Here is a 13,881-nt window from a genome sequence, read left to right as displayed (position 1 = left end):
TCTCTCCTAAACCACTTTGTTCATATACCTTTTCTGGCACAAATCACATGCTCTTTAGCTGATAATCACATACATATGATATAATATGATAACTTTTTCATATAACTTTTTCCATATAACTTTTTCCAAAATGAAATAACATTATATTAAAACATACCAAAATAGCATAATAAAATGTAATGTGATATCATGTAATAGAATATAAAATAATATAGCACCTTACAACATAATTCCATAATATGATATAATATGTTACATTATGTAATATATCCCTACAAATTCATAAACTCTTTGAGAACTTTATATTTCAATTGATGCCTAAATTAATATATTGAATACTGTTTTTAACTATTTTTTGAGCATAAAGTGTAACCATAAATAAAAGAGAATGTTTTCCTCACAATAATCCAGTGAGGTGGGTAGAATAAATATTGTTAATTCTTTTTTCCAGTTCTAGAAATTAGGGATCAGAGAGAAGTGAACTGAATCATTCACAGCTAGTAGGTATGGGAAGGATATAGGTCTTCTGAGTCTAAATTCAAAGTTCATTTAACCATGAAGAAAATAATCCAGTCAAAACAGTCAGAAAATAAACTTTTCTGAGTTCAAATAATTGTAGGTTCAAGAAGTAAGCAAACTAAAGAATTAATTAATTAATCAATATTTCCTTGGCCTATAGAGACAGGATCATGTAATGAACTGTGCTAAATTAGAAGCCAAAATATTTATGTTTGAATTCTTCTGCTACTTACTGCTGTTCTCTGAGCCTCAATTTCCTTATAAAATGGATAGGTAGACTAGATGATTTCTAAGAACCTCACCTATCTCTCATAAGAAAAGAAAAGAGAACATGAGTCAAATACAATTGAATTTTGAACAGTTTCACCAAGACTATAATTTTTTCAAGCCACCTTGCCCATTCTTCCTTATCTTTCTTTTTTCATAAATATATGAGCTTAGTGGCCACCTTTCAAGATCTTGGATTAGGCTCTGCAATAAATAAGACAAGGAAAAACATTTGATATTTATTTAAGATTTTCATTGGTGCAGCTGGGTGGTGCAATGAATAGACCATTATACTACATTCGTGAAGATCTGACTTCAAATTTGAACTCAGATATTTATTAGCTGTAGCTGTGTGGACCTGGGCAAGTCATTTAACCTTTGTTTGCCTCAGTTTCCTCATCCGTAAAATGAAGCTGATATTACCATTTACCTCCCAATGTTACTGTGAGAATCTAATGAAATAATAATTGTAAAATGTTCAGCCCAATGCTTAGCACACACTAAGCACTATATGAATGTTGGTTATTATTCAAATCCAGCTTCAAGTGCTTATTAGTTGTGCAAACCTGGACAAATGACAAGTAACTTGTCCGCATCAATTTCTTCATTTGAAGAGCACCATATAAAAACCAGCTATTATTATTATTATTATTATTATTATTAACAAAAACACCAGGAGTCCATGAGATCAGGAACTAGTTCTTTCTCTTTCTGTTCTATATAGTGACTAAACACAAAATTACCACTCAATCAAAGTTATATACTGACAATGAGAATGATGGAGGTATCACTTAAACTCTGCCCATGTTACAACTTTTTTCATCTCTTTTTGAAGTGCGTGAGATTTTATAATAAAAACTCCGTGAATGTTGAGTAATGCCCTACATTACAGTTTTCCAGTCAGTTTGTCCAATGAGCACAAGCTCCTTAACAGAAGGTGTGTTTTTTAATAATGTGTTTATGTGACCCAGTAACAGAGGAATTTGGTCCCTTCCTTTCTAGAATAAATAGCTTCTTAAAAGCATTTATTGCTGCCTGCAGCTGTTTTCCCCCCTCCCCCCCATTTCTTGTAGAGAGGAACAGACATCTTTAAAGTGGAAAAACCAATACCAAGAGGGAAAATAGATTTCAGGAGTTTCAATTAAGCTGAAGTTCTAAAATTATAGAGAAGAGATAAGTGACAAAGATGGTTTTGTTTTAATCACCTGTGAACCTATTGCAATATGTGGGAACATCTCAGAATTACAAGAGCTATTATTAAAAGAAAAAAAGTCACATTCATGAAATTATTCACTTAAGAAGCATAGTCTAGGATGATGAGTCAAAAGATCTGATATGTCCCCATGGGCATTTGTCAAACCTCTGGGTTCCCAAAGAACTATTATTCATCAACTGCATTTTGCTTGAAATCACCTCTGTGTGTCTTTTCAAGGTTTTCTTAAAGAACAATCCTTCTCTTTTTTTGCTTTACCTATTCATTTATCTGTCCTTTGTTGCTGACCCTACAATATCTTCACAATCAATTCTGTCACAGAAGTTAGAGAGATAGTCTTTTTTCATAGAACACATCTAAAGCATCATGAATCTTTTTTAAAGAATAGAAACATTTGAAATAATATTTAATGAATATTTAGTGAAAAAAGAATAGCAAATTCAGCCTAGTAAGTATTCTCACAACCTCTGCAGTGAGGTTTAATAGGGCTTTAAATGTAACATTATAGTAGCATATTGACTCATGCAACTGTTGAACGCTTTGTTTTTCAGTTATGACTCATCAAGGGTGACATTAGTCTTCCACTTCTGACTGTCTTGTCTTTTTCTATCACACATTCCTTTCAAAGAAAGTATCTCAATCTGTTTGTTTTTGAGCCAAACAGCCCAAGTTTTCTTTGAAAAATCTGGATTTACACTTTTATTCCCATACCTGATTTGCTTTTTATTAAGTCACAAAGATTTTGCATGGAATTTTAACTTGTTTGATGTTAAATCAGATATGTTTCTATATATATATGACTCAGATGTATAAGACAAGATATAAAATAAATAAGTGCTGATTTGAATAAGAGAACTTTTTGACAAAATGGACATTTAATCTGAGTGAATAATATAGGTTGTTTACTCATATGGTTGCTATTCTCTTTTTAAGTATCATATATACTTGATTTTGTATAAAATCAGCACTTTTGGCATTATATTCTTAGTTTAATATTGAAATAATGGTGTGCTTCTCCCTGAGAACTCTAAAAATTTCTTGATTCTACATATTGGTTGTTTAAAAAAAATTTCTGCAACCCTAAGATAGATAGATGGATGGATAGAAGATAAATAGGTAGATAATAGATATATTAATAGAGTCATAGAGATATAGAAACATAGATATAGTTAGGAAAAGCTAGATGATGCAGGATTATAGAATGCTGGCATAAAGTCAATAAGACTTATGTTCCTGAGTTCAAATCTGTTCTCAGATACCTAGTAGTTGCGTGACTTGGGCAAGTAACTTAACCTTGTTGGTCTCAATACCTCATCTATAAAATGAACTAGAAAAGGGAATGGAAAAACACTATGGGGCAGCTAGATGGTGCACCAACCCTGGAGTCAAGAGGACCTGAGTTCAAATGCGGCCTCAGACACTTAATAATTGCCTAGCTGTGTGACCTTGGGTAAGTCACTTAACCCCATTGCCTTAAATAAATAAAAAAGCTTAAAAACACTAAGAAATCTTTTGCCTAGAAAATAACAAACAGGATGACAAAGAGTCAGATGTGACTGAATGACTAAACAATAGCAAAACACACAGAAATCCACTTGAGAAGAACAAAAGTGGATAAAATGCATATATTTGGAGCACCAAGCTGCAGATTTTAATGTGATCCGTCTCTAGAAAAATCTGAACAATGCAAAAGTAATTACTAGCTGTTCACCTTCTGGTCTTCTTTGCTCTCTTTCTGAACAAATCTACTTCTCTTTTACACTCAAGTTGATAAACACTGACCAGTTCTTTAAATCCATAATCACCCTTTTAATATACTGAAAAATGTTATGTTATTATAGTTACAAGCCAAGGAATTGCACAGTTCCTCAAGTTGACTCTCTGGACCATGTAGACAAGCCCAATCATCTCTCCATTCTCAAACTTTCTCTGACTCTAGATTAAAAAGAGAATACATTTTGAAGGATGGATAATTAAACAATGCTGTTTGCAAATATCTGTATCGTGTGAGGGTCTTATACAATGTTGCTTGAAAAAAAGAGAAAACAGAACCACAAATATTTCCATTAAAAACAGTCACAAAGTTTTGATAGTCGAATGGACACATGACTTCAATAGTTTCTATAATGTTACCCATCAATGAAAGCCTCATTCCTTTAATTTCTAATGCTTTGTGATTCCTTTCTATTTATCTCAAAAAATATACTTCTTAAAAGAATAGAAATAGTACTTAAAGAATGTATTGTCTTATCAAAAAGCGATACAATAAATTGATTTGGTATCAAAATTTTTAGTGTCTTCAGAGTAGAAATAATTTAGCCATTTTTTAGTTTTATCCACATTACAGTAGAAGAAAATAATATGTCTGGTTTTGAGCCTGTAACTCTTCCACTAATTAGCCATATTATTTTCCTAATTCAAAATAATGAGAGAGGGATGAAATAATCTTTATGGTCTCCCCCACACACACTCTAAGACTCTTCCCTCATACGTTGGACTATATGAATTTTCTTAACATCAATCTAGAGTCATTTTTTTATTTGCAAAATTGATGTGTGTAGGTGAGGGAGGACTTCATAGTCATTCAGATGTACTTTCTAGTTCCATAATATTCTACTCAGATCCTGAAAGCATTAAACATAGAAGAAAAGATCATTTGGATATCACAGAATGAGTATATCATATATTTATTCCTTAATTCATAGAATCAATTTAATGGGGGCAGCTAGGTGGCGTAGTGGGTAAAGCACCGGCCTTGGAGTCAGGAGTACCTGAGTTCAAATCCGGTCTCAGACACTTAATAATTACATAGCTGTGTGGCCTTGGGCAAACCACTTAACCCCATTTGCCTTGCAAAAACCTAAAAAAAAAAAAAAAGAATCAATTTAATGATGAAAAGAACCCTTGTAATCATCTAATACAACACCCTTATTTATTACAGTGAAGAAAATGAAGAGTAGATCAGTGACTTGCCCAAGGTCATGCAACTAGTTTGTAGCAGAAAAGGACAAGAATCCAAGTCTCTAATTCCCAGTTTAGTGTGCTAGCCCATGCCTCACTGCCTCCTAATGAAGTCATTATTTTTGCTTTGTGAAATGTGAAATGTCTTTTATTGGTAGAGATAGAATATTTACCATGGTATTTTGTGGAGTAAAATAGGATAATTGATATTAACTAAAACACATCATATATATGTATATATAATTAAAGAGATGACTTTTTCTAGTTTATTTTCTAATAATTTAAATTTAAATATTCTTTTTATTAGTTGTTGATCACATAAAAAACTAACCAACTAAAGATTAGTTCATAGATGGTGCATCATAATTGTCACATAATTTGCAAGAGTCGACATTTTCTTTATTGGTTTATATTAATTTTTTTCCTAAGGTTTACCATTACCTTCTCCCTAATAGTATTCCCCATCATAACAGGGACAGCTATGCTCAGAGAACCAGCTCCATTTCTCAGGCTACAAACAATTCAGGATGAATGCTGATGTAAACCATTATTTGTGCAAAACCATATCAAGTTGTCTCAGTAACGAGACAGGGACTGGTTAATGAAGTGTGTCTCAACAATAAATAATAACAACAATAAAAGGAGACTTACTGTTTTTATGCTTCATTGGACATTTGTCACACATCCTAGAGCATTAAATAGGCTTGTTGGAAATATTTAATTATGTTAATGTATAAGTGAAAAGCTAGAAAATGCCTAAAAGAGGTCAAATTACGTTTCAGTCAACATGATTTTAAAAGATAGGTTCATCTTTAATGCAAATATATGGACTGAATAATTGTAGCATTTATTATACATGCATTTGGTGTCTCTGTGGAATAGTAATGTGACTGTCGAAACTCCTACACAGTTGTAATGGTTTGGGAAGTATTTGACTATTTATTAATATAACAGAAAGAACCCTAGGGTGAGTAGCTGTCATGATTCAGGGATAGGGAACATAAGAAATAGCATATTTTGTGGTAGGACAATGGCTTTGTGTACCCCAATATAAAGTACCCTAAGTCTCTGAGAAGGAAAGAACTAGTTTCATATGCTGATAAGTATGGAAGATGTCAACAAGGAAAGATGAGGCTATTCCCTCAAGATCCAGTCACTAAGAGGACTACCCCAATTAATTCAGTCTAATATAAAAGTTATTAAGTGCCTCCTATGGGACAGACACTGCTAGGTTCCGGGGACACATAGATAACAACAAATCTTGACTTGCTCTCAAAGAGCCTACATTCCAGTCTGCCACTATTCATAGAACACTACCATTCTACCCATCCCTGTAAAATTTTAAAAAAATATATGATAGTTACCTTCACTGTTCTTCACTGAGTAAATCCTTTATCATCTTTCAAAGTAGTTCTAATATCTGCCAGATATATGCTTCTATCCTTTTGGGGTTGATGTCTATGCAAATCATGTAATTAAGCCTACCATGGGGCAGTCAGGTGATCCTGTGGCACTAGCCCTAAAGTTAGGTAGACCTGAGTTCAAATCTGACCTCAGAAACTTACCCTAAGCAAATTACTTAACCCCATCTGTATCTGCCCAATGAACTATAGAAGGAAGTTTCAAACCACTTCGGTAGCTTTGCTAAGAAAACCCCAAATGGAGATATGGGAAATCTGAAATAACTCAACAACAACAATACAGCCTACCATACTCTAAACATCAATACTAGCTGATGGAAGTAATTCTCACTTTATATTTGCCAGGAGCAGAAAAAGGGGATCATGGATCCCATCCCTAGCCAAAGATAAATTATCACTTATTGCTCCTATTCACAGCATCTTTAAGACTCCAGACTTATCAATCTGGCAATAAAACTTCCAGCTTTCCTGCCTCCCTCCTGGTGAGTGAATCAGCATATCTTCTGACCTGATACAGAATCCTGTTTAGTCACTTGGATCATGAATAAAATCATACTCTTTACCTACTAAGATCCTTTCCTTCTGTTCTTGACAATTTCCCCCTCCAACTTATTCCCTCAATGTGTTGCTGGATAAAAGAGAATTGAAATATGAATCTGAAGATCTAGATTTACATACCAACTTTGCCACTTACTATGTGTCTCATGAAAAAGATACTAGCTCTGAAGTCAGAAGGCCTGAATTCATAACCCAGAATTATCATTTGCTATCTGGATGACCTTCATTTAGCTTTCTTTGGCATTAGCTTTCTTTTCTATAAAATTAGAGGGTTGAAGTACATATTACCTATGAGGTGCCTGCCAAATGATGGCTTGTTGTTAGCATCAACTTGGACTTAAAGGGAATAAATAAGTCATCAGCAAGGCTGATGATGTTCTCAAACAGAAAAAAAGTACCAAGTCATTTATTTTTAGAAATGGTACATTTAGTTATTTATGGATACTGCAATTTTAAAACTCTTTTCGGGGGGGGGGGTGCGGATTTAGATTTAGAAAAAAACAGCTAAGTAGCATCATGGCTAGGATATTGGCTCTGGAGTCAGGAGAACCAGAGTTAAATATGACCTTGGATCAATGTGACTTGAGCAAGTCATTTAACTCTATTTATTTCAATTTCCTTATCTGTAAAATGACCTGAAGAAAGAAATGGTAAACCACTTTAGGATCTCTGCCAAGAAAACCTTAAATGAAAAACGCAACAAAGAGTAGGGCGTGATTAAAAATGTCTGAATAGCAGTAAGGATTGAGAAGAATAACACTGTAGTGGATGAAGTTCTGTTTCCCAGACTGGAAAAACCTGGGTTCAAATTCTGCTTTTGGAATAGCTTAGCTATATGACTTCGAAAAAGTCATTTAATCTTTCAGTCCCCCAAGAAACTCTCTAATAATATACATTATGGCAAAGATATTGATTGGTATACATGGAGAATACTCTCTACATTAATTAAATCAAAAATAAAAAACCTCAGGATTATCAATAATGAATTGATCTTTTTTATAGAATTATATGAGATAAAAAGAAACATCTTGAGATTAGTGCTGAAGTTCTGTGCCCTGAATTTAACCCAGGATTCATCTCTAGACTATATTGGAAATGAAGTTTTAGTCTCATTAATCTTTTGTTTTCAGAAGGTTTAACCTTATCACTTTTTTGTTTTCTCATCATATATATATATAGATAGATATATATATATATATATATATATGTATAAAACAAGGAGAGCATATAATTCAATTTTACTTCTAATTTCACTGAGGAAAATATTTTTTTGTTTAGACCTCTAATTCCTATAGACATGGCTTTAAAAAAAAAAAAACCTTTCTTAGGCTGTTGTGTGCCCAGATAAAAGTATAGCTAAGTAAACTTAAAGCCAAATATCTTCACAGAATACTATCCTGAAGAAACCAAAATAGAGGTAAATGTTCCTTCTTGATGTGTTCTGGGTCCCCTTCATTAAGTTAGCAGAGTAGCCACACTGTCACAGTTGAAGCAAGTATTTGTAGTTCTCAGGTAGGTGAACCAGGAATAAGTCTAATTGCTTCTATGGATATGAAGACCTACTAGATCATAAAATATATTAGACTCCTGGATAAAGTAGAGACAACAAAGACGAAGTCAATGAGAAGCAGAAGCTTTACAAGGACTGCTAACTGTTAAGAGGCTGGCTAGGCTACGAGGAAAGTCCCAGAGACAGATGCTAAGCACAGATGGAGAGATAAGTAGAAATTGGTGGGAAAGGTCTTTTTTAACTGTTAGAATATGAAAAAAGAGTAGGTTGTAGACTTCTCAGGAGCAGGACTACACTTCTCTTTGGATTCTCTGTTAAAAGTTGGCCGTCTGACCTAAGGTCAAAAGCTCATATGACATGAAAATCTTATTTCTGAAGAAAGGGTAGATCATTGACCCTAGAGTCAGGAGGACCTGAGTTCAAATCCAACCTCAGATGCTTAATAATTACCTAGCTATGTGACTTTGGGCAAGTCATTTAACCCCACTGCCTTGCAAAAATGAAATTAAAGATTATCAGTTTGCCTTCTACAGAGGGGGGAGGGAAGGGAGGGGAGGGAAAAAAAGTGTAAAATTCAAAACCTTACCAAAAAATGAAAGGTAGAAACTACTATTGTATATAACTGGGAAATGAAAAAAATTATATAATAAAAAAATTAGCAAAAAAAGAGAATGAACAACCAACTAATCTGTGTATGTATCATATATACATATAAATGCATATACATCCCTGCATATGTATATATACAATCATAATCACAGATATCTATAATTATACACATATATACAAAGAAGAATTTATGTCTATATATGTAAGACCATACTATTATGATTTCCAGTTTTCTACTGTTTCTCTAAAGGTGGATCTTTCCATATTTTCTAATTGAACCAACTCATCTTTCCTATATCACAGATATATTCCAACCTTATATTGTCTAGTTATATTAAATCTTTTAAAGCAATAAAAAAATAAAAAAGGAAAGTACTTTGTAAATCTTAAAATGTTGCATAAATGAGTGATTATGATGACAAAGATGATGATGTTGAATGACAAGGATGACAGTAATGATTATACCAATGCAAATATTGAACAACAGACAAATGTTAAAACATTTGCCTGGCACTTAAATAGCAAAGTTGCAAAATAATATAAAATTAACCATCAATTAATAGATATATTTGCAAGGTTAGAATTCAAAAAGCTATTTATTTCTCTTAATTGTTTAAACTAGAATTAGAACAATCTGCCATTGTGGTACTTGATTGTGGGCTTGTGGTCCAAACATTTGCATTTGCCATGGGCCTTAGATAATTAGAAGACATAGATTATAGCACACTTTCTCATTTAATTTTGCTTTTGTTTAAAAATTTTTTATTAAAATAACTAGACACAAACACTTGAGAAAAATTATATTGCTTAACAAAAATATTTCAAAGAATTTTTTTTTAAAAACTACTTGTATATAGTTAGATAATTTTGCTGATAACTCTCAAAAATGTAATTTTATTCATAAAAAAAGACACCCTGGATGTCATTAAGTCTATACTCCTCACTTTATAGATGAGAAAACAGATTTAGAGAGGTCAAAAGATTTGTCCAAATTGACAGTCATTTGGTTTCTTGCTGCATATATCAGCCTTTCTACTAACAATACTACTAAATATAATTTTGATTCTCTCTTTGCTCGAATTCTAAGCCTTGAGTACATTTTTGAAGTTGACCCTTCACTTTTATGTCTCATTTAAAACTCTCTGGAACAAATCCACCAAATTAGCTCTGACACATCTTATATTATGAATTTCTTGAAGATTGTTGTCTACAATGGGCTTTCATTGTCCTAACAACAGAATTCTAACTTTCCAACTTCAAATCATAATAGATAAAATCTTTTTTTTAATTCCAAATTCTCTTTTCTCATCCTTTTGATTCTTCTCACTGCAGTAAAAAAAATTGTAACACAGAAGCCTGATTATATTGGTCTGTGTCAAAACTCCTTGGCCATTATTTGTCCAATTGGTTAATACCTCTAAAATTAAGAGTTTCCCATATCCATAAGACATTTGCTAGCTACTTTCATATCATGCATAGGATTAGTCTTAAGATAATTCCATGCTGCAGAGCAGTAATTTTCTTGCAAATGTTACAATTTGTTTCTGAATCAAACTGTTCTAACAAGACATTCTAAATATAATCCAATATTAGAATATTATTTAAAAATACTTTTGAACAAAGCATAAAGTTTTTAAGCAAAGAAATAAAGTGATGTCTATACAGATTGAAGTAAGGTCTATCATGTCACTGAAATCTTAGTAATTCTAATAAAGAAAATAGCAAAATCATTGTAAAAACTTCTCTATGAGAGAAAATCCAGCCCTAAGCACTTTAACCAATTTCTGAAAGTAAATGATCTCCATTCTTACCATGACCTCCATTATCTTCTTTACTTGACTTTTTTTTTCCAGGTCATCATGAGCAAGTTCAACTCCATTCTCACATCACTTACCCATTTATTATATCACTTACCCTGTCTTGCAAAACTCAAACTGTGGATTATTCCTACTATCTTCTTCCTATTGACATGCTAAATGAACTTATGAAGCTATATTGATTGGATCTATGACAAATTTTTGCTAATTCATTATTAATTGTTCCTCAATTAAGCAAAGCAAATCCTTCTACTTCTTCCTAAATGATTCACTATTCTACTTTACATTCTGGCTATTCCAAAGTTTCTTATTTTTTCTAGAACTTCCCCCAAATATGAGCACATCTCCCTGAATTCTTTCTGCTGAGTACCTCACTTCATACACTGCTAACAAAATTGATTTCACAAAATTGCTCTCTCCTCACTCTATCATCTCATATCTCTATGACATCATCTTATTGCTTCCTCCTTCATTTTAATATGCAATACGTTTCTCCTTACTAAAGCAGATCTGCCAAAATGTACTCTTTTTCCCCATGTCTATCTCCTCTGACAGAATGATCTCATTACCATATTCTCTTTCTGTTTCTGTCTCTCTCTGTCTCTATTTTTGTTTCTGTCTCTTTCTGTCTCTTTTCTATATAGTTCTTAATTTTTTTAAAAGATTTAAATATTTTTATTTATTTTAAATATGTAAATGCATAAAATAAAATAAATAGTATGCAAAATAAAATCAAAGATTAGTGAATATAAAAATATAAATTATTTTTCCATCCAAGTTTACAGACCAACTTAAAGGAGTCTGTGAACCCCAGCTTACCTGAGCTCTAAGAGTCAGAATTTGTGGTGAGATCAAAGAAAACTAGAGCCTCTATGAGGTGAAAAAGAAGGAAGGAAGGAGAGAATTTTAAGTATGAGATTCAAGTCTGTTCAAAAGTATGGGGGTTAGAAATGAAATATGTACAAGGAACAAATGGACCAATTTGTTCTGAACAGAGCGTGTTAGAAAGTAGGCTGAAGTCATAATCTGCCAATGGAGTTTTTATTTTATCCTAGAGACAACAGGACTCCCATGTGATTTTTGTACTAGTCACTTGACCTCTCTAGAACTTTTTCCATACATACAAAATGAGAATGGAAGATGGGAAACAAGATGATCCTTAATGTTCTCTTTAACTTCAAATCCTACAGTCATAAGGTTAGAGATGATATATATCCAGACTCTCTCCCTTCTCTATAGTCAATACAGTAACTCTTCAAAATTACTTAATTAATCTTTCATCAAATGGGTATTTGTCAATGGAATGGAAGACTTCCACATGGACTTACTGTATCCTCTACTGTGTTCCATTCCTTCTTTAGTCTTCCACCATCCATCATGTTACGATCTCTCATAGTCTAATGCAAACTTAGTACTTGGGTTCTTTTATTCTAAGTAAAATTCTAAATAGATTTACTATCACTTCCCAGTCCTTCATTGAGGACAGTTTCAGACAAACTTGAGAGCCAACTTTTCCATAATTTAAACTCCTGGATCCAATCATAAACTGGAAGTACATATAAAAAAAAGAAAAGTTAAGGAAATACCTCTGAACTAAAAAAAAGAAAATCACTCTATTTCATTTAATTGACATGTAACTGAAAGTAGGCTCCTCTGTGCATCATAACATTAACAAGCCATAGGCCTATGAAGTAAGGGAGACCAGGTCATGAGATAAGTCTTTATAGAATATCTAGATACCACTATCCTTTAATATCAAGTAAAAATGTATTAGGAAGGGGTTTTTATTTCATAGGAACATATAAGGTTCAAGAAACCATGTATAAAAAAACAAATATCACAGAAAATAGTAGATGAAAGTAGATGAAAGTCAGAGCAAAGAACTATTTTTCTTATTTTGTTTTTTTTTCTAGCTTTCCTCTTTCTCTGTTATTCATGCAACACAATGGCAAGGCTTGAGGTCATGTGACATCCCGAAACCCAGAACATTTAGAAAGAGTGTACCTGTGTAAGTATGTGGAGTATGTACTATAGTAAACCAAATTTCATAGAATATTTAGAAATTGTTTCCTAAAGATCTATCTGACTACATATAATTCAAGACAAAAAATTTGCATGTGCCTACATATATTATGTAGATAATTAAAGGAGAAGAGGAAAATTAGGTGAGAAAGAAGACTGAGTAGTTATTAAATTATGACTAATTTGAAGTATTATTAATTAGAAAGAAAAATATCTCAATTAGCTATTTAATATTTGCTATTATGTTAAATAGGTGATCAATAAATTCTAATTAATTGATTCACATTCAAATGATCATATCATTAAATTATCTACTTTACATTGTTTATACTTTTTTGATAGGTTTTCATACTTGTATGGTGAAATAGAAAAAGGACTAGAAACAAAAAGAAAAAGAAAATAAATTTTTAAGTTAAAATTTTTTTTTAAAAAAAGGACTAGTAACAGAGGACATGGGCTAAAACATTTATACTGGTACTCATTATCTGGGTAAACTGAGAAAATCATTTTATCTCTCTGGGTCTTGGCTTCCTTAATTGCAAATAAGAAGAGTGGACTAAAGGATCTCTAAATTCGTATCTAATTACTTGATTTTGTCACATGCAGTTGAATCTATATACATGTGTGAATAAATATAGAGAAATGGGTAACAAAAGAAATAAAAACCAAATAGATACAGATTCAGATATAGATTAAATATAGAAATAGAGCAGATAAGATAGATATAGAAATGTGTAGAAATAGACAGAGATGTGTTTGTTTGTGTATGTGTGTGTGTGTGTGTGAGAGAGAGAGAGAGAGAGAGAGATGGTAAGAAGTGTGAAAACAGAAAATCACAATGAGTTCCCCCACTTAAAAGATCAAATTGACTTTTGTGGGATTTTGAGGGCCAAAGGTACTATATTCACAAGGATACATGGTTTCATATTTCCAGCTACTTGAAGGGAAAGGTTTTATGCTATTTCATCTTCATATCTCTTGTGC

At 32.5% G+C, this 13,881-nt stretch overlaps 1 protein-coding gene across 1 annotated transcript in view; it reads right to left on the bottom strand.

The window, feature by feature from the left end:
* Nucleotides 1–3,830: 3,830 nt before the first annotated feature.
* Nucleotides 3,831–13,881, bottom strand: part of LOC141516102 (afadin- and alpha-actinin-binding protein-like) — a 59,899-nt gene continuing 49,848 nt past the window's right edge. Inside the window, exon 11 of the mRNA XM_074227402.1 lies at nt 3,831–3,934. The gene's annotated coding sequence lies outside the window, so the exon portion shown is untranslated. The remainder of the gene's footprint in view (nt 3,935–13,881) is intronic.

Source organism: Macrotis lagotis, chromosome 3 (genome assembly GCF_037893015.1).
Source record: "Macrotis lagotis isolate mMagLag1 chromosome 3, bilby.v1.9.chrom.fasta, whole genome shotgun sequence".
Lineage (NCBI taxonomy): Eukaryota > Metazoa > Chordata > Mammalia > Peramelemorphia > Peramelidae > Macrotis > Macrotis lagotis.
This window is presented reverse-complemented; position numbering and strand designations above follow the sequence as displayed.